At 40.4% G+C, this 19,431-nt stretch overlaps 1 protein-coding gene across 1 annotated transcript in view; it reads right to left on the reverse strand.

Moving 5' to 3' along the window:
- PRDM1 (PR/SET domain 1) overlaps nucleotides 1-19,431 on the reverse strand; it is a 98,025-nt gene that overhangs the window by 51,577 nt on the left and 27,017 nt on the right. The window contains exon 2 of the mRNA XM_057375415.1: nucleotides 9,264-9,336. The gene's annotated coding sequence lies outside the window, so the exon portion shown is untranslated. The remainder of the gene's footprint in view (nucleotides 1-9,263; nucleotides 9,337-19,431) is intronic.

Consider the following 19,431-nt stretch of genomic DNA (forward strand, 5'->3'; position numbering starts at 1 on the left):
ATTTCATGTCTGAGAAACAACTAGCCAAAGGAGATAAGTACTATTTGTTATGTTTAGGCAATGAGGAGAAATGGCATTTCCCTGATGAAGTTTTCTTAATGAACTAAAACCAATGTAAATTTGTCACGGTTGGAAGTAAAAATACGCGCAGTGTTTGCCTATAAAAAGCTGTAAGTGACCGCTCCCTGTCTCTCTAGCAAAAGTATTTCTTTGGAAAACGGCTTTAGGCAGAGATGTTTATTGAGAACAAATTTTTAAATAACATTGAAGAAATCTACTATTTTGCACTTCTTCCTGAGAGGTTGAGCCTCGATSCTCAAAGGATATCCAAAGCACAGACAGGCAATTCTGTGTATTGGGGAAGGAWGTGGTTGGACTATGCCCTGTCCTCCACTGTGCAAAAATGCACAGGTCACTGAACTAAACTCAGGATGCTCCTGGCTGAACTTGGTGCCTCCTGGGATTCCTCTCCTGAGTACTGTGYTCTCCCACTGAGCCATGTGAAGAGCCTCAGCACCTAAATCAAGCTCGAAGGTTTTCCTCCAGGTACGTACCCRATGGGTCCACATCCACTCTGGGAAACCTGTAGGTTCAGCGCTGTTACTGCCTCAGGTTTAGGGATAAAAATGATCTTATTTGATTTAACATGCACATCTTGTACAGCGAAGCAAAGCGAACTCTTTCAGTTCGGGTTCACAGGAAGATTTCTGTTGACTTTAGTCAACTGGGTCACTCTTGTACAGAGCAATTTGAATGCAAATTTTAATCTTTCTGTTGCCAGACTCCTGCAAGAAAAATACTGCAGAGAAACTCTTTACTGCTTACAAATTATGTCAGCTACCTCACGTTTGTGCGTAGTCCTTAATGTCAAAGAAAATAGTTCCATTAAATTAATGTGTATTAAAAGCTATTCTGTTAAAAGTTGTGTACTGACTGCGGCAGAATCCAGGGGTTTAATGTCTGTGCTGCTGAAGCGGACAATGTAGAACTACTCTGGGTTTCTTTGTTTTCTTATTTTTCTTTCTTTTTTCTTTTTTYTTTTTTTTTTTCCTTCTAGTTTTGTAGTACTAAGCGAATTAACATCTCTGAAGTCTCGGGGTCTCAGGACAGGCTTTCAGGCGACACCGATTAGCACAGCCTCGCTGAATTAAACAGACTGAAACAATTCAGGCCATTGACAATCCACGGGGGCAGGGTGGGGAGAAACTGCAAATTAGGAAAAGAATAGAGGACACAATACCAGCACTGATGTCCTGGCACACAGGCTTTTATTCTGGAGATAGTTTACAAGCAGTTCGTAACCTTTGGACTCCAGACAGTCTGTAGAACCAACAAGAGGAGGTTCAAGATTTGGTCTGAACTTTCCATCCAGCCCCCAGCAGTGTCAATATTTGGAGGATGCACAGGAACTCATAAAGTCTCCATAAAATGGATGTTAGTGAAACAAAGCAGAAAAACCCCGAAACTTGTATGCATAATGTCTTTTTTAGACTTTGTTACTYTAAGCCAAGAAGGTATTCAGGAGATAAAAATTTATAATTTTGCTGTGCTTTGCTTCTCAGCAAAATAGCTAATGCATTTTTGTTAAAAAACCTGGAGTTCAAAACCTGCCCCTTATTCCAGGTTCCCAATTTCTGATTCGCTTCAAAAMTTTTGATTTGTAAGTTTAAACTTTTTACAGTTAATAGAATAATTCCTAGCAATGGTGCAAGTGTGATTTTTCTGCCTAAGAAAAAAATGACTGGAAAATTCACTGATCAAAATCACTCAAATTCCAGGCCTGTCAGTATTTCATTGATATGTTTAAAATATGTTAATCTTTCTTTCATTCTCTATTATAAATCAATTCATTTATCATATAAAAAATATTGTCAAGAGAAAATTATTTGAACGAAATAACAAATTCAGATTTTGTTCTCCATTAGTAATTTTAAAAGACTAAACAAAAAAATTACAGGTATATAATTTTATTTTGTGATTGMAAGATTCTTAAAATAATCATTATGTATGCCAGAAACTCTCATGTCATGCTACCTAGGAAGTGACATTTACTATTAACTTAGTTGACAGAGCTTTCGTGCAACTAAAGTCAAATGAAGCATACTGTTAATAAATAACACAAAACTAGAAGGAAAAGAGGTGTCTTTTAAGCCTCTCATCGTTTTGTTTTTTGTCACATGTTTAATGCTCTAAGTCACAGGGAACTCAACTGAATTAAATGTGCTTACACCGGCACGAGGGTAACCAAAATGAAGAGGGAACTGAGTGCCCAACAAYATTTAAACAAAGAATTTTTGTCTGGTCAAAAAGAATACTTTAAATGAATCTAATCATAAACTTCTGTCCTGAACAGAGGCTTCTACTGTAAGCAGTAGATATTGTACAGTTAAAAATAAATCACTTTATACAAAGCTAGCTTGCTTTTAGATGTGGATTGCTTCATTCATCAAGGAAGGAAAAGTTAKTCTGAAAACTTAAGCACTAAGAGACAATTTCTGATGTAATTAATGTATCTCCTACTAGTCAGGATCAAATAAATGAAATACCAACTTAATCTGGCCATAACTGTGGAAAAGTGAAACACACCGGTGTTTTGCTCTAGATACGCTTTTAAAGCCTTCTATGCTGAGTTGTGGATTTCTACCTGTAGGACCAAATAATTTGCTTATTCTCAAAACACCCCCCTAATTTTCTCATTTTAAATRCAAAGAGGAGAATTTGTATTTGCCATCAAAAAACACAAAAACAAAACCTCTAACAATCCCACACTATTACAACTCATCCAGAACCAGCGTTTTTTAAACAGTTCCAATTTAAGATACTAACTCAACCCATCCTATAAGATCAAGATGATTAATCAAGATGATCATACAATGCTCTCATTGAAAGAACTGTGYTTCAGTGAGAGGTCTCTCACAGACACAAAATGTAGATTTAAGCAAGATTTCAGAAAACAAGATTTTTATCCCAAATGCCTAACAACAAGCAATTTCCACCAAGTTTTCAAAGCCCCCAGCATACAAGATCCACAGTTTTGACTCACCTTATCTATCAAGTTTTTGCCTTGCACAGAGAGCCCAAAGTTTCAGCACTATCTTGCCCCTTCATGCTCCACACAGAGTATCTCCACACTGTAACCTCCTGAATAAAGCATGATCTCGCCTATTTCTCTCCCCCTTCTCAAAGCCTTAGCACAAAGTTACGCCAACTATCCTGAGAAGCTTTACACTGTGTCAAGCACCTGTTCAGACCACAGTCAGTTAAAAAAATGAAAATAACAGCTGACTTGGGGTCAGACACCCTACACACTTCAGAACATACTSAGAGACCCTACCATCCTCATCTCTCCCGTCTTGATTTGAAAACATCAGCTCTAGTAACGTGATGCCTTCCTTCCCTTCCCTGTTTGAGCAGGCAGTGAAAGCCCTCCTGCTGTCTCCTACTCCTAAGAATAACGCTTCAGTCTCCAACCTGAAGTAGCCTGTCTGCAGCAGTAAGACAGCTCATCCCACACTGATAGCRTTTGTTCAAGGACCACAGGTTCAGCAGAGCCAGTTAACCATTAGCCAGCACCCCTACAGATCGTATTACACACACTGTGCAYGCTTGCTGAGGTACCCTTGTGTGAGGTTTAGCTGAAGAGAAGCACTTGGGTCAATCAGTCCTCTCTGAGCATCCCTGCAGGGTAACACCAACACAGAACATCAGGATGAACGCTGAGGCAGCTCTGGCCACAAATTCCATGTTTGTAGAAATGATGGTTGTCAAACCACCTCACTCAAACCACTCGAATGCTTATTGCTAATACCAAAAACTGCTCAGAAGCAATTCACAGGCACTAAAAACTCATACTAGATGTTTGCAGATTTAACAGACATCCCTAAAACCGGTCCATGCAAACRTTCCCCTACATTCATCCATAACCTRCTCAACTGACAGGCTGAAAACAGCAGCTGTCTTCCTAAAAATTAGGGAAAGTTACCACAATTCTTCAATTTTTTTTCCTAGTGTCTCACAAGTTAATCATGCTGGTCAGGAAACTACTTAGTGCTGCCATKATTTCATATCAGCCTAAATCTTGACAAAAACTTCAGCTGCAACAACCCTCTATCATGCCACATGAATAATTCTGTCAAGCCCAAAGCACATGATTCATTATTATGGACTTTCATTACAAAACCTTCTAGAAGGCACAAGCAAAAGCTCTGTGCCAGGCATCATGGCAACGTGCAGAAAGAAACCTCACCAGCTCAAAGAGTCTGGAAGAAGGGAAGTGGCATTACCTTCACTTCGCAGGACAAATAGAGTGTGTTTGGAGGCTTAGAAAGATTAAGCCCCTTCTCCTGCAACTTCRGACTTAGCATGGCAGCTATTAACATCATAGAACTTTTTATGCATGCCAGSGCTCACCAGCACCAGGACTGAAACACAAAGGAATGTCAATCTCCAGTAATTTAGCCCAAAATAGACAGAAGAGCAGAACATACATCTCTCCTATGTGCTACCCACGATTTTAACAACCCCAGATTCACCCCCTTTTTACACCTATACACCCCTCTTCTTGCGACAGTTGGTGCTACCCTCTYCCTGGTTTATATTAATTCAAGATCCAAATCTAGCGCGTAGATTTTCAATCTTCGTAGCACAAATAAGATTAATTTTTAATTTTAAGGCCCTGATTCAGCAAAACATTCAACTACATGCTTAATTCTATCCCTATTCAGTAAAGTACTTAAGTATTTGCTTAATTCTCATTTACTCTGCTGAGACTTGAACATGTGCTTAAAGATAAGCCTCTTCTTAAGTACTTTGCTGAACTAGGGCCTAAACTGTGACCTAGGAGCCAGGAAGAAAAGAAAAAAATAGATCAATAATGTCCAGTGTTATTTCCTCAAAATATTAGGTTAGCTGACCGCCAAAGATGAAAAAAAAAATAAAAATCACTTTTATTCAAGTAGTACATACAGCTAGTACAGCTGTTGCATTCGAAAAGACAAATTTTCTAAAATCTTACTAAAAAYATAACTTCAAAAATTCCTTCTTGTTGTCCATTTATATCTACAAATACTCCTTATAGCAATATGTTGGACCTACCACTCAGTCTCAGTCCCATGACTGGAGCCTGAAGTTTTTCAAGCTAGGTACCTAATGATTAGGGGGAAAAAATGACAGCAGAACCCAATTTAATAAGTAAAGTTGAACAGAATTCAGCTTTGCATTATATTAAGAGAAAATTAATGGAAAAATTGGGAAGATGCCAGGGAAGRACTCTATAGCAAAAGGAAGAATGAGAAAAAGAGACAGATGCTGGTGCTCCTCTAGAAGAACTGCCTGAGTTTAGTCAACATCAACAGAGATCACATTTATTACACGTACACTGTGTAATACATTTTCTTGCTAAAAGGTCTAATCACGGGTGGATCCTTGGGCCAGTGTGGAGATAATACAGGATCAGGATCAAAGAAACCCTTGGTAGTTAGGGGAAAATGTGTCTAAACATCTAACTTCAGGCTTTATTTCTATCTATTTGTCTGCCCTATCCTTATCACCATGAATCATTCCATAAAACATCTTCCTCCAGTTGCAAGATCCTAAACTGACCAAACATAATGACCCTTTTTATTGCAGGCTCAATGTTTAAATTAAAACTGCCTTGCCTGCTTCACGGATATTGGTACCAATTCAACTGACATGGCCAGAAAGTACTGGGAAGGTGTAAGTCAGGGAAAACATCTGCCGATGAAACATGTCCTATTTCTTCCAACCATCCATCATTTCCTGGTAAAAAGCCTGGTGAAGCTGAGTATTTCAATTGGATACACGTTTCTAAACTGCAGAAAAATGCTTTCACTAGATGTGTGCCCACTCAAATGGAACTCGATGGTCCAAGTGAATTCTACTCTTGGAGAAGCTTGCCCATTGCCATTTTGCCAGGAGAGGAGTCCTTCTCACAAATAAAGACCAAACACTTGTCACTGACAGGTCTTCTGTTGGCAAGCGTTTCAAGCTGCTGCCCCTGCTCTTCCTTCAGGAACTGGATTTCCTCTGTAGCTGGAGTCCCTGTTTTCATCTACCTTTTGATTTCCAGCTAACAGGAATGCTATTTAACCTTTACAGTTCCTAACTTACACATATGCTTAGCTTCATGTGCTGTGAATGGTTCCACTGAAGCCTGAATTACGGCACACAAAGCTAAAACATATGCCTAAGCGCCTGCACGATTTGGGCTTGAAAAATGGAGTATTTACTAGCTATTACCCTTTTGATGGATCCATCCCACTCCAACGATGGATAGAAGTGTTTATTAAAATCTTTGAAGAGGGGAGGTACCCCGTAAATACAYGTGTGGGGCAGGGGAAGTGGAAAGACCTGGAGACACAGATCGCACGGGCTGCCCTGATGTTTGCCATAGAAACCACACATCATTATTAGCAGCTGCAGGATTAAGGAGCTTACGTGGCTGAGGTAGTTCCTCATATTTTGGATGAGCACAGCCAGATAGCAGTTTCCTGGCTCCCACCTCAGTTCAGTCTGTAAAGGGAASATGCCCCACGTGGACACACCACTCCTTGGAAGGCTCTGCTGCAGATACACACACAGTCAGCATCAAAATGCTCAGTCCACCTTGTCCCCATGGCCTCTGTCCCTCTCCTACCCATGGCTAAGAGAGAGGATGACGAAGGCATGAGGAATGTCAAATCTGTATTCCCATAGTCAGGAGGATAGGAAAGGTCGCCCTCCGCTCCCCTTCGATTGTGCGCAGAACCAGGGACTTGCTGTCCCCCCCGAGCTGCTGGAGTTATAAAACATATCCTAACAAAAAGAAACTGGATCACTTGCCTGGGGGAGCCACAACATTTATTCTGACGACAATGAAAGACAGCTTTGATCCCCACAGCAGCCACACATCTCTGATTGCAAGCRGCAAGCCCACCTCAACACACTTACAATGCGTGCACCAACCTCCTTCCTCCCGCCAGGCTGCATGTCAGGCTAATCAGTTTGATCTGACAGATTTTAATTAAATTAATTAAGATCTTTCTGAATGGACTTGATTAGTGTTCCACAGAGGAATCCCCCATGAAAAGAAACACTGTCAGGAAAAGCACTAATATTTTCTCCTCTCATAATGAGAAGTTTCTCGGGTTGTTATTGGATTTTTTACACCATTAATAAAAGTATTTTATAAACACATGGCATATGATGAGTTTTGACATCCTGTTATATTAAATTGACAAGTCTTCTACACACAAAGAGAAGATTTTCATGTGCTCCTTCATCCAGTTTTGTTACTGCCAAATGCAGCATTTAAAATACGATGAATTAATCTGATTTAAACAGAAATATACAAAACTGAGACACAAAACAGTCCTGATCGCTTCCAATCAACCTTCCCAGAGCAGCTTCTTGTACAAATATTGAAAACTCAGGATATGTAGAAATAAGATGTTGCTACAAGAAGCCACCTTATTCCCTGCACTGGCTTGTGGGAGAACCAAGACCATTTTTGTTCCACCAGACGTGASTAAGATTGTACTGGCATCATTTTCAAAGGGTTCCATATGGACAAACCCCCCTTTTATCTGTACAGATATGACCAACAGCACGACCAAAGTAGAAGGCATCACCTTGTTTACCACACCACATCTGTGATCTGCCTGCCCGTGCTCTGCAAAAGCGCTGGGGCTGGAAATCCCCTGGTGCTGGTAAATGACAAGTGGCCACAGYCACAACATCCACAAGAGATGTCCCRCCAGCCAAGACAGGCACAGCYAAGCAGCAGGTCCTGCAGCTGGCAATGACCTCTGCTGTATCAGAGGCAGTCCAAAGCATGTGTGCTTCAGAAGCCTCTTAAAAAGTGAACATGGATTCCCAAGTTCATGTACAGAAAAGCTCATTGTGCTCGGCTGATAGTAAAGGCATCCTTGACTAGGTGATAGCCATTAAAATGCAGTTAATTCCTACCACTAGTTTAAATTGAATGCACTTTGAAAAATAAACTCACCTCTTAATATATTTTTTTTTAAATTTTCCCTTGTGGACTTCTCTACCTGTTTTTTTTTTTGTTATCTCCCATTACTCCCCACTTTATAGCTTCAGTTTAATAGCTAATAAAGCTTCCCAAGAGTTGCAAAGGATTTTGAATTMCACCTTAGAGGAAGTAGCAGTGGTCTTATTGTGACTGAAAGGAGTTCACACACTRAAAAAACCACTGCTTCATCCACCAACACTTCCTTTTTCCCTGAAACCAGAGTGGTCACTCAAAACAGTTTATTTTGACATGTCAAATGACGGTGAGCCCTAYGAATTTTTTTTTTCTGACAAAGGCTGAAGAGGGGAAGGGAACTCTGAGGTGGGAAGATAATGTATTTGGAATGGAAGTTGGAATAAAGGAGAGATAAAAACAACATTTTGAAAAGGACAGAAAAAGGAAGCAAAAAGATTGAAGGCATAAGCTAAAGAGAGAAGATTAAGACACAAGGTATTCTAAGAGACAGACTGAATGAGATAAAACAAGAGATAAGACTAATGTCCTCCAAAGAAAGAAAAGATGCTGAAAACGAGAAAATAGCACGAACAAGAAATTATCACAAAATAAGAAAGAGGAAAGAAGAAAAAGAAAAGATCATTTTAATTTTTAATCCATGACTCCTCTTTGGTTTTATTTTTTTCATTTTTTTTAACATGTCATGCTATACATGTCCAAGAAAATATTGTGCTCTGGTAAGTCAGCCCCCATTTACTATGGTGTTGCAACAAACAAATGCTCTTCCTGTTTATCTGCTTGTTAGTCTGAATCCAGCAGACCCAAATGCATTTTTTGGTGTTATTTTGATTAGTCTTGTGGCTTTCTGAAGTTCAAATTCATTTGTTCTGAACGTGAGCCAATAACTAAAGTCTTCTCACTGTAGTGAGATTGGATTCACATGTCAATGCACGAGTTCCACTCAAAAACATACCTGGCTGCAGCATCTGTTGCTGTTTTATTCTAACGACCACACTCAGACAAGAAATAGAAATTGGCTAGAGTGTAATTCTGTCAAGCAATTTCGACAGAGACATCTATTTTGAGACATTTTGGGCTGTTTTATAAATGCTGCAAGGAAAAAAGGCAGATAAACAAAGAGGCATAGATTTGCCTTTGCCAGAAACAAAAAAAAAAAAGAAAAAAAAAGTTTTCTTTAATAAATTATATAAAGAAAGACAGGTTGCAATAAAAAAAAGACACAACCAGGAAGAAAAAAGAATTCARTGCAACTGACCTTCAAGTTCCCTCTGCTCTTTCATTAACTGTCCACTGAGGTGATCCCTGGCCAAATACGGGCAATTCAGTGCCTGTCATAGAATTACAAGATGAATTAGGGACTGCTGCCACAAATTTACAGCTACCAAGGCCTCTGCTGATTACTTTTTCCCAGACTTGAAAGTAATTTCACTGGAAACACTCTTAACGTGGCCCCAAGATCAGTATCAAGACAAATGAGGAACGGGAGTAACACTTTTCCCTTCCAATTATCGGGTGATTTTTTTTCTCCTCTGTGATTTGTACGCAAATAGACATAATTTAAAGCAGTGTGATATGAAAGCCCCAGATCTAACATGGATTGTTTGCTTCCTGAAAAACTTCCCAGAAAAACCCGAGTTTTCAATTCCCTTACGGAAAGGCGACTCGTGTATTTTTTTTTCTTTAACATCTGACTTGCAGAGCTTATAAAACAACTGCAATTACCAGCCTGAACTATCACTGAGTCACCACGCAATCAATTGAAAAGCTAATGCAGCTGAAACTGTACACAGACAGCTCACTACAGGTGAGTAACTCCACATGCATGAGTAGTGTCACTGCGCTCCCTCGGTGGCATAACTCATGTGCATAACTATTTGCAAAACCGGGGCCTCAGATTGTAAACTCAGTGAAGCAGAAACCAGATCTTATCTGCCTGTAAAGCACCTGGCAGTGCACCTATCTTTGCCACTACATAAATTAATTATCATTAGCATCTGAATTTTGTCAGCTCCGGCGTTCTCCTCCTACCTCAAACASTGAATTTCTTGCCAGAGAAGTGTTCGTGCACAGTAGATGATAATAATATGTAMATGAATATTTAACTATTCTGGCATTTAATGCAGATCTATTTCAAAAATTTCAACACAAGATGAACACATGTAAGGCATCTGAAAAGCTTCTAAGGTTCGAAGTCCATGTGGGGTAAGGGAAAATTTTAAAGGTAAAAAATACACTGAATTGAAATCTTGAAATGCTTTGACCTTTAAACGAAACCTTCCTCCCCTCCTGAGGTTTAAGATAAGTTCAGCAAACAAAATTTCACCCTAGGCTTCACACATAATCTGCTAAATTACTGAAGAAATAAACAAACACTTTTTCCTCTAAAAAAATTCAACATAATTTCAAAAGAAAGACAGACAGCAATTTCCTAAACTACTGGAGATAGTTTCTATGTACAAGCTTCACTACAATGTAAAGTCTTCAGATTTTAACAGGAAATACATACTTAGAAAGACAGCAATAGTTGTGAAATAGCACCTTGAAGATAAGGAACTCTGGACAAGATGACTTTTGGTCATCTGAAGAAAAGAGTAGTCATCTTCCTTAATCATTTCAGACTGATTGCTTCAGTTTGGTAATCTCTCATTTCAATAGGTTTTTACTGCTGAACCTACAGAAACAGGGAGGGGGACAGGAGGGGATGGGAGAGGAAGGGACTGGAAAGTGCTGGTCAGTTCACTCAACCACTGGCAAAAAAACACCAAATGAAGCAAAAATACCCTATGTAAACCAATCCCAACCACGAACTAGTAAGTCAAAATGGAAAAAAAAATCCCTAAAGTCAATCTAGTGCTATGCAATTCTGTTACTCCCCAGGAAAAAAAAAATGAAGGGAGCTTTTTGGTGTTTGATGATTTCCTGTTAAGTAAATTTTATTCAAGACAGCAGCTGGCTTTGATGCATGTGTGGGTATTCAGTGCCACTCTTTCTCCTCTGCTTTCTCTTTTGACTTTCTAGTCTTTGCTAGTGGACTATTTAGACGGCTCCTTCCACAGGCACAAAATRCTCCAGTGAACAGTGAAAGCTACTGCTTGTTCACCAAACCAAAACTAAACAGAAATTGAGGAAAACAAACAGAACCAGTTAAGAATATGAAAGTATTAAAGTCATCACTCATGTGTTTAGGTAAAACAGAAATCCTATCTTATGACTCCCATGCCAGCAAAGACATTATAACTATAGTCATAAAGACTGATTAACTTACATATTACACAAAAAAACATTGTCTCATTAAAACGAATAAAGAAAGTGCATTATTTTTTATTCTAGTCTGAGACCTGCTCGGATATGTRTGGACACAAGAACTCTTAACTTGCTACCTTATGACACCACTGTTTAAAATCTGTTTCTCTTTTATTGTCCCAAAAATCACAAAAGCTCCAAAAGTTAGTTTCTGGTAACGCGTTTTTCCTCAAATTCTTAGGTAGGTCCATAAAAAAACCCCTTGAAGACATTTTAGCATTTTTGCAGTAGAGTGATGCCGAAGTTCTACCATGTAGAGCAGTACTTTAAGTCAAAGAARGAAGCACATTTTTCATGTCAATGACAAAACGGTAAGGAATACCARACTAAATCTGTCACAAAAAGAATTACAGAAAKAACAGTGTATGATTAAAATACAAASACTGACAATGAAATCTAATCTACTCTGAATCTTTACCTCTTTCCCTGCTTGTGTTGTGTAATAGAAAACTGAATACACTCACGATACCTCACCCCAGAGAGAAGTCTCTCCTCACACAACATAAACCACTTTGCATCTAATAACTATGWACATTTGAAAAGAAAAAAGGATTTAACTCGTGAGTGACAGAAAGTACAGCTGATAACTTGACTACAAAAGCACTTCCTTAAATTGTGCATCATCTTGAGGGCTTCATCCACCTCAGGAAGCCAYCCTTGGTTGGCAGCTACTTACACAGCTCTTTCTTTGCGTGGAAAACGCCAAGTGGAAACCTCACCTTGGATATAGGTCAGGACATCAAGTGTAGTCTGCTGGTCAGTGCCTAGGGCAGGTGTGAACAAGGGCTGGCTGGCCGCTTTCACACCGAGACCTTTGCCAACAGTTCAGAGTCTTTATGAAGTGAGAAAGTAGAGCAGAAGCTCAGAGAGTACATCTTTTAAGYAGGATATTTAGGAGCCTCTGCAATCCTTTTACCAGACACACAAATGCAACCTCGGCTGTTTGCTGCCCTTTTTTTTTTTCTTTCCCCTCCACTCTAAAAATACTAACCCTTCTTCTGAGCTAGTTGGAAGGGACTTGTGAAGGGGTGGAGTAAGGGAAATCAGTGCACAAGTCACCTTTCAGCCACCTATGACATCAGCCTGCTGCCCTGATTCCTTCATTAATACCTTTGAGCTGAAAACAATGGGCCTGCCATTAAGCACCACACAGTTCGAGATAAGAAAGCCCTAAGCAGATAATAATCGGTGCATTTAGCTGGATTTCAAACATTCAGCTGCTTAATCATTTCTTCCTCACTGCATGCTACCCAAACACAGGGGGAATGCTTTGGATGCCTTGGGCTAAGGAAGAAGGAGCMGGGGTGTGGGGAAGAGGAGGGAGAGAGGGGAGCCACAGGATGGGGATTGGGGGGGAGAGGGGGATTTCACGGGCAATCCTCTCCCTGGGAAATGAAAACATTTCTTAATTGCCATTAGGGAAATAGGTTAAATACAGGCTTGGTAAGCTGCTAAGGGCTGGCTATCAGATTAGAGGGGATGGCTGTTGAAGTATACTCATTTCCATTATATGACAGAGCAGGGAATTTTTATTTTCTTAATAGTCTTCAGAGACTGTTCCTGTCAGGCACTGGGTGTGAGACTGCTAGTTAGATTTTAACTAGTCACCTTCCAGCTGACGAAATGAGGCTYAGTTCTCTGGCCCTGCAGTGACTGCTTTCCTGTTTCATCCAAGGCAACAGAAACTGCAGGACATGCTGACAGGGAAGATATTGTAACACCTGCTGGCTTTGCTCACACAAAATAACAATGAGTAATCGCAGAATCAGAAGAACGAAAGGCATGATGCAGCATACCTGTCACACAGGAGGAGGGGAAAAAACACCTCAGGATCCCCAAACAYTGAACAGACTCATGAGCTGAGCTCGAGCTTAACAGCAGTCCTGCCAGGGCTGGGCACCTCCTCACCTCTGAAACCTTGGGGCCCATGAAGGGGAAAGCGGGCAACTTAAAAAATCTCAGACGCCACTGCCTGCCTTCTAAGATCCTCAAACCCCTATCCTTCCCCACATTCTCCCAAGGCACCTCCTTCTGGTGGGTGCCCTTMCTCCTCCCTTGTAAGTTCCATAAAAGTCCCATCTCTCGATTATACAGAAGATGATGAAAACAGTTTTCAGCAAACTGAGAGGGAGCGAACGGAAATAAAGTTTTCTTGTAAATGGGCACAGCCTTTACTCATCCACAAAACTAAAAAGCAGCTACAGGCAGTACACACTACAAAGCTGAGACACCATCCTGTAATCCTTCGTCATGCAAAACTCCCTGGGGCATGAGTGGGAGTTTTATCTGAGTAAGGTCTGAGTTTTTTTAAGGAAAGTCTTTGTTCCGGGGTTCCCTGAAGCCAATATACTGAACTATTCAAAGGACCACGGATTGGCAGGTGAAGTCGACAGGGGGTCATTTGAAGAACAAGTTTCTAGCAGCAGTACTGGTTTAAAGAAGCTGCTGCCATCTCCCTCTTTCTACCTGCTGACATATTTACCTTCCCCCAYCCCAGTCTTCTCCAGTGACAAAGAMACAAGCATTTGTACAGCTGTGAGCAAAATGCACCAAAGAACCACTCTGGCTGTAAACCAGAGTCTGGGAACTCTTCCACAAGTTTTAACTTGCGCTTGTAAACAATTCCGAGGCAGGGAACGTTGTGGCCGTGATTTGATAAACAAGGAGCAGGGACACACAGGCTACAGACACGGCACTGCAGACTGCACACCCAGGAGGGCCCATGTCACATGAACCAGCACCACTCTGACTCTTTTACAGGRCTCCATCCAAGCCACCTACCGGCCAGGACACCTGGTCTGTCTGTAACATCCCAACTATGCCCAAGTATTGTCCAAAAAAATGCTGGACGGGTCAGGCACAGCTGCTGGCAACCCTCCCCACCCATTAGCAGCCTGGACATCCAGCAGCCAAGGCTGCTGTGCCCAGAAAACCAGCATCACTGTCCCAACAGCTCAGGGATGGATTGTTAAAGGTGTTTTGTGTCCTCAGGGAAAAGAGAACAGCCTGGAGTGATCTCCACCATCAGCATGTGTCCATGTGCRTCATCAGATATCTCAACACACTTTAAAGTCTGGTGCTAAGTGTCAGTTCCATCTGACTAAATGTGAACTTCTTTGTTGCTGATGTCTGAAAGAGATTGATAAATATGTTGTAAATGTTGGCTGTTTTTCCCCATGGACARTAAAGGAAGCGCTGAGAGAACTGACTCAAACTCTGGCATGTGAAGATTGGTGAAAAACACGCCACCCCCGCTCCCTTCCCAGAGTCCTGCCGAAGGCAAAGGCCAGCCATGACATTTAGCKTGGATGTTCTCTCTTCCAAGCCAATGTGCTTGCCACAAGATGAGACCCAAAGCTTCCCTGGGTGTACAGACTATGGAACAGCAACCACTTTGGTAACAGAGTGAAGGGCCTTTGCTCAGCTGTCACAGACTCAGCCAGTGTGGGCAGAAAGCCCATTCATTTACATAGCACTGGGTTGTGTGTTTCACTTTGCTGGTAACTCCATGAACCTCATTTGCATGGAGTGTATTTCCCAGCAACACACTGGATCTTGATCTGACATCAATAAGAAACARATCAGCATCTCCTTGGCTCTACCTTCCCTTTATCAGCTGTCATTCRGAAATGTTTGACTGTTTCCCATACATAGAAATTTTCTGTGAATTAAAGTTAAAATCTGAGCTGGGTATTCTTCCCAGATGATCCAAGAATTGACACGAATACATACACCAAGGGTATAGCAYGCTTTTTTGAAGAGCTTGGGACAGATCCTTCACATCTGCCCATCATTTCAGGTCAGAAATTTTTATGATTGGTTTTTCTGTGACCACCTGTTTAGTCACAGCAAATCTAAACCAGCCACAGCAGTGCCCAAATAGACAACAGAATGAGGAAAGTGTATTTTTGYGTGGTGGCTGCACACAATACCCTTAGCAACTGAATGCAGCCACTCAGGCTGGGTGTAAGAAACATTGGTTTAGATCCACGGAAATCAGTGGCAACTTGAAAATGTGCCTTTTGTATGAACTTCTATAACAACAGTTAAATATCTTTATTTTAAAAGGATTATTAACACAGTGTTCATTTATGCTGTGTTTCCTTTTTTTTTTGTGTTGGTGTATAGAGAACAGTGGGGAAGTAACAGAAGTATCTGTGTTATCCCAGGCTTTCTGACAAGAATTTTTTTCTACCACAGGTACAGTTCAAAACTGTGCACCCTTTATTTACATTTGGACATACAAGTGTAAGCCTTACATGCAAGTCTAAGCCTTTCCAAACACCGTGCTATGGTGCAACCCTTCTTAGCAAACAGAACATTTATTTGTGCTCAGGACCATCTGAGTRCCTCTGAAAGGCACTGCAGGCTAAGCCAGCACAATCCCATTCCCAAYGAAGAAAAAAGATGCTGCCTGAAATATCACAGAAAGTCAGTTAATGTGTTTTTTTTTTCCTGTCATTAAGGAAGGAGAGGTACTGTTTTGAAGTACCAGTACAGAGGCAAAGTGTTGGATACACTGTACTTAACAWGAAGTACTTTCCTTTGCAACAGATAATTCGTCTCTTTCTGCAAGTTATGACAAGTCCAATGACTCTGAACCCTACCTTTGGTTTAAGGCTCTTGAATTCTCATTCCATAAATCCTCTCGTATGCACATTCCTGTAATACAACAAATTCCTTTTCCCTGCCTATTGCATAGGCATTTATACTACATTTAAATATAGAAATAATGTATCTATATTAATAAATAGTCTCCAGTAGAACAGTATCATGACATCAGATGGTTATCCATTGATGGCATAAAATTAATAGGGTCAGTGGAAGAAGCAGCTTTATGGCGAGCTTGGAAACTATTGCTGTAAACAGGGCTCCTGATTCCCAAATATAAATAACTCCAGGTTATTTTTTTTCTAAGTTATTCTTTACAAATTTCTTTTTCCATCTCACACATCTAAAGAGAACATCTCTATTACAATATAATATTCTACAAGAAGGAAAATTAACCTCATCAGCAATTCTGAAATCCACTAAGTTGTTAACTGCACCTCAAACCACATTTGGCAAACCAAAAATGCTTTGAATAATCCTGGACAAGCAGTAGAACAGAAGTCTACTTATAATTACATAAAAACGTTTTGCTGGGAAATAAGTTGCTTGTGAATTAACTATTAAGGTTAAACCACTTTTCATCAAAATGTTACTTGCATCCAGTCCTTTGCACCAAAGGAAAATGAGGAACAAATGGACCATATTCTGCAATGGGTGAAAAAAATCTCAACTACTCTAGAGCAGCTCCACAGCAGCTCAGCACAGACACAACAGCAAGAAACTCGAACTAGATAAAGTCAAAGAGAAATAAATTTTAAAGGTTAAATTTAATTTTAAACAAATAATAAAGTGAACAACCTGACACAGGGGGTTGTCTGCATTACTTAATACCTTTAAAACAAGATTAAATAGCTTCCTAAAATCAAGCTTCAGCACATTCATTTAAGACATGAGAACTGTGCAGGAATTACTAGGTGAATTTCTATTACTGATGTTCTGCTGCAGATATAACTATGTGATCGTRACAAATTTAAGCTTTCATTCTATAAACATGCGAATGTGACCCACCACTACTTATGATGTGACAAAAGAACTCCCTCAACTATTAATTAGAAAAGGAAAATTAGCTTTAAAGACTATCAACAGAGTTTTTCATTATTCAAGTACAATTTTTTCTGCTGTCACATTSCTATTCCCCCTTTTATTCAAAACATAAATACACCAGCCTATTTCAAGATGTGACCAAATTAATGTGAGACTGACTTGGTGCATGAAAGGAAAACAAGCCCAAGTCCCTATAAACCTTTCAAACTTTCATTCCACCTCCTTCCCAGCTTGCACGGAGGAGTCTATTTTACAACTTTATCCATGTAATGGTCCTGCAGACTGCTTCTTCATGCCAGAATTTTCTCTTTGAAGTTTGCTCTCCCATTAGTGTTTCAGTGTAGGTATTCAAACTGATGGCGCAAGCACAGCAGAACTCCAGAACTGCCCATGTTCCATCAAATACAGTTGTTTCATGTTGCTCGTGATTTACAGTCTTAATTAATGCTCAAAAGAAGAAGAGCACATCTTGGTGGAGCATCCCCCCTCCACACACACGCACAGCCCTCCTCCTTTCTTTTTTTTTTTTCCATTTTTTTTTTGGTATAAACCAGTGCTCTCAGGGTTTTGTTGGACATTGTGCAGGATGGCTTTGCCAAATAGAATGGAACACACTTAATACTTTTCCTTTATAACCTTTGCAATAAATCAGCTACCACTCCACTTGCACGAGAACGGCCATTAGTGTCCTGTCCCCTCCCCCAGCACTTCCCGAATTTTAAACAAAGTAGGAATAAACTGAAGCTGAGCAGAGCCAGCGAGCCCAGTAAATCAGTTTAATGAGAACTGAATCAATCGTATGAAGTCCACTACTGAACAAATAAGGTGGACAGGAGAGGCTGAGCTTTCCATGGAGGTACAGGGGATGGGGAAGCAGGCAAGCAGGGCTCACACATTTCATCTCTGGCAGTGACGCATGCCTGTTGTGAACACTCTGTTCTTTAAAATCACATTTGCCGCAGCGTGCTGCCGAATTCCTTGTTTAGATTTGGCTGTTTCCTCTCCTGTTTGTGGTTTAGCTCCTCCATGTTTTCCCACAGAAGTGGAGTTTTCTGTTTACCCATTTTCACCACTTATCTCCTCTGAGATTCACTTTGTCTCGCTGTTTATCCTCCTCAGGTTTTCCCTATTTCCACATTTACTGTAAGTGAATAAATTTACATATATATATACACATGCACATATATATATGTACACAAACACACAGAGTACTGCTCCATTACAAAGTCAGAAAGCGAATAATTATGTATTTTCAGGAATGTAGGGTATTAAAGAAAACACAAACTTTTGTGTATGACAGCATGTAGGCTCTGGACATTCAGCATTAAAAAGGCTTTGCCAAAAGTYRTAACACCCACCCACCAMAAAWATTTAAAAAACAAAAAAAAMMCAAGCCAAAACCAACCAAACCAAACCAAAGCACAGAGCTTCAAATGTTTTGGGGTTTTTTTCCAAACCAGAGACAGTAACTTGCACAACTGGTGCCAAGTATGGATTTCCTCAATCAAAGAGGACTAAGAGGCTTTTTACTTCATGCACATCAGTCCCCATCCTGGGGAATTCTTGTTCACTTAGTCTCATGCACTGAGAAAAAGGAGCTGTTAAAATGTGTTAATGAGCAAAATYAGGAATTAGTACATTCCCTTTGCACAGGGCTGTCCTGCTGCAGCTACAAAAGCTGATGGATGAAGGAGTGCATGGCCTGGCCATTCAGATCATCTGTGCGTCCTCCTCAGGACTGCCCAACCTCCTTCACTTAGGACTCAGTAAGACAACTTCATCCCATCCCAGACATCCCAACCCCAGCTATAACTCTTTCCTCTTCGAAACAGTCATCCCTTTTCAAAGTTAAGGGCAGAAATATGGATGACATTTTCTCTTCTGTCTTCTTACTTCCTCCAGAAAGAACAACCAGAGCTCATTTGTGAGATCCAGCTATCACGAGTCCCTAAGTTTAGACCGAAATAGAAGACTTTAGAGCTTATTTGTAAATCTTGTCCTGTTTCCAGAACATTACTGTCCTCACCATGAGTCTGAAACAAGAGTGTAATTTGAATCATCACTCTAAAACACTTAAAGATCATACAGCCATACTTTTATTCCCAGCAAGTCAGCCAACGAAGTCTGCTAGAGCATCCTGTGCTTCTCTTCTGCCAGTGCATCGATTTCTCAAATGCACTACTGCCCATGAAAAATTTGAGTACCTATTCAATTTCCAGACTTGGCAATAGGAAAACCTGTTACCACTGTAATAGGTAATAGGGAACYCTCTGCCACTGCAGGCACAGTAGAGACCATTCTGTACAGTTAAAGGTAGCAGGTGCTACTTAGGTGCTTATGAGAACAATATTCAAGGATGTTAATATGATGTGCATCAGAGGAGATGAGAAAAATTATTTATTAGAGTAAGTTTCGAAAACCTGCTTATCTACTGTCACCTTGTATTTTATGCAAGACCAGTGCTG

The sequence above is a fragment of the Malurus melanocephalus genome, unplaced genomic scaffold (genome assembly GCF_030028575.1).
Source record: "Malurus melanocephalus ecotype Western Australia unplaced genomic scaffold, MMel_1.1 scaffold_248, whole genome shotgun sequence".
NCBI classification, from domain to species: domain Eukaryota; kingdom Metazoa; phylum Chordata; class Aves; order Passeriformes; family Maluridae; genus Malurus; species Malurus melanocephalus.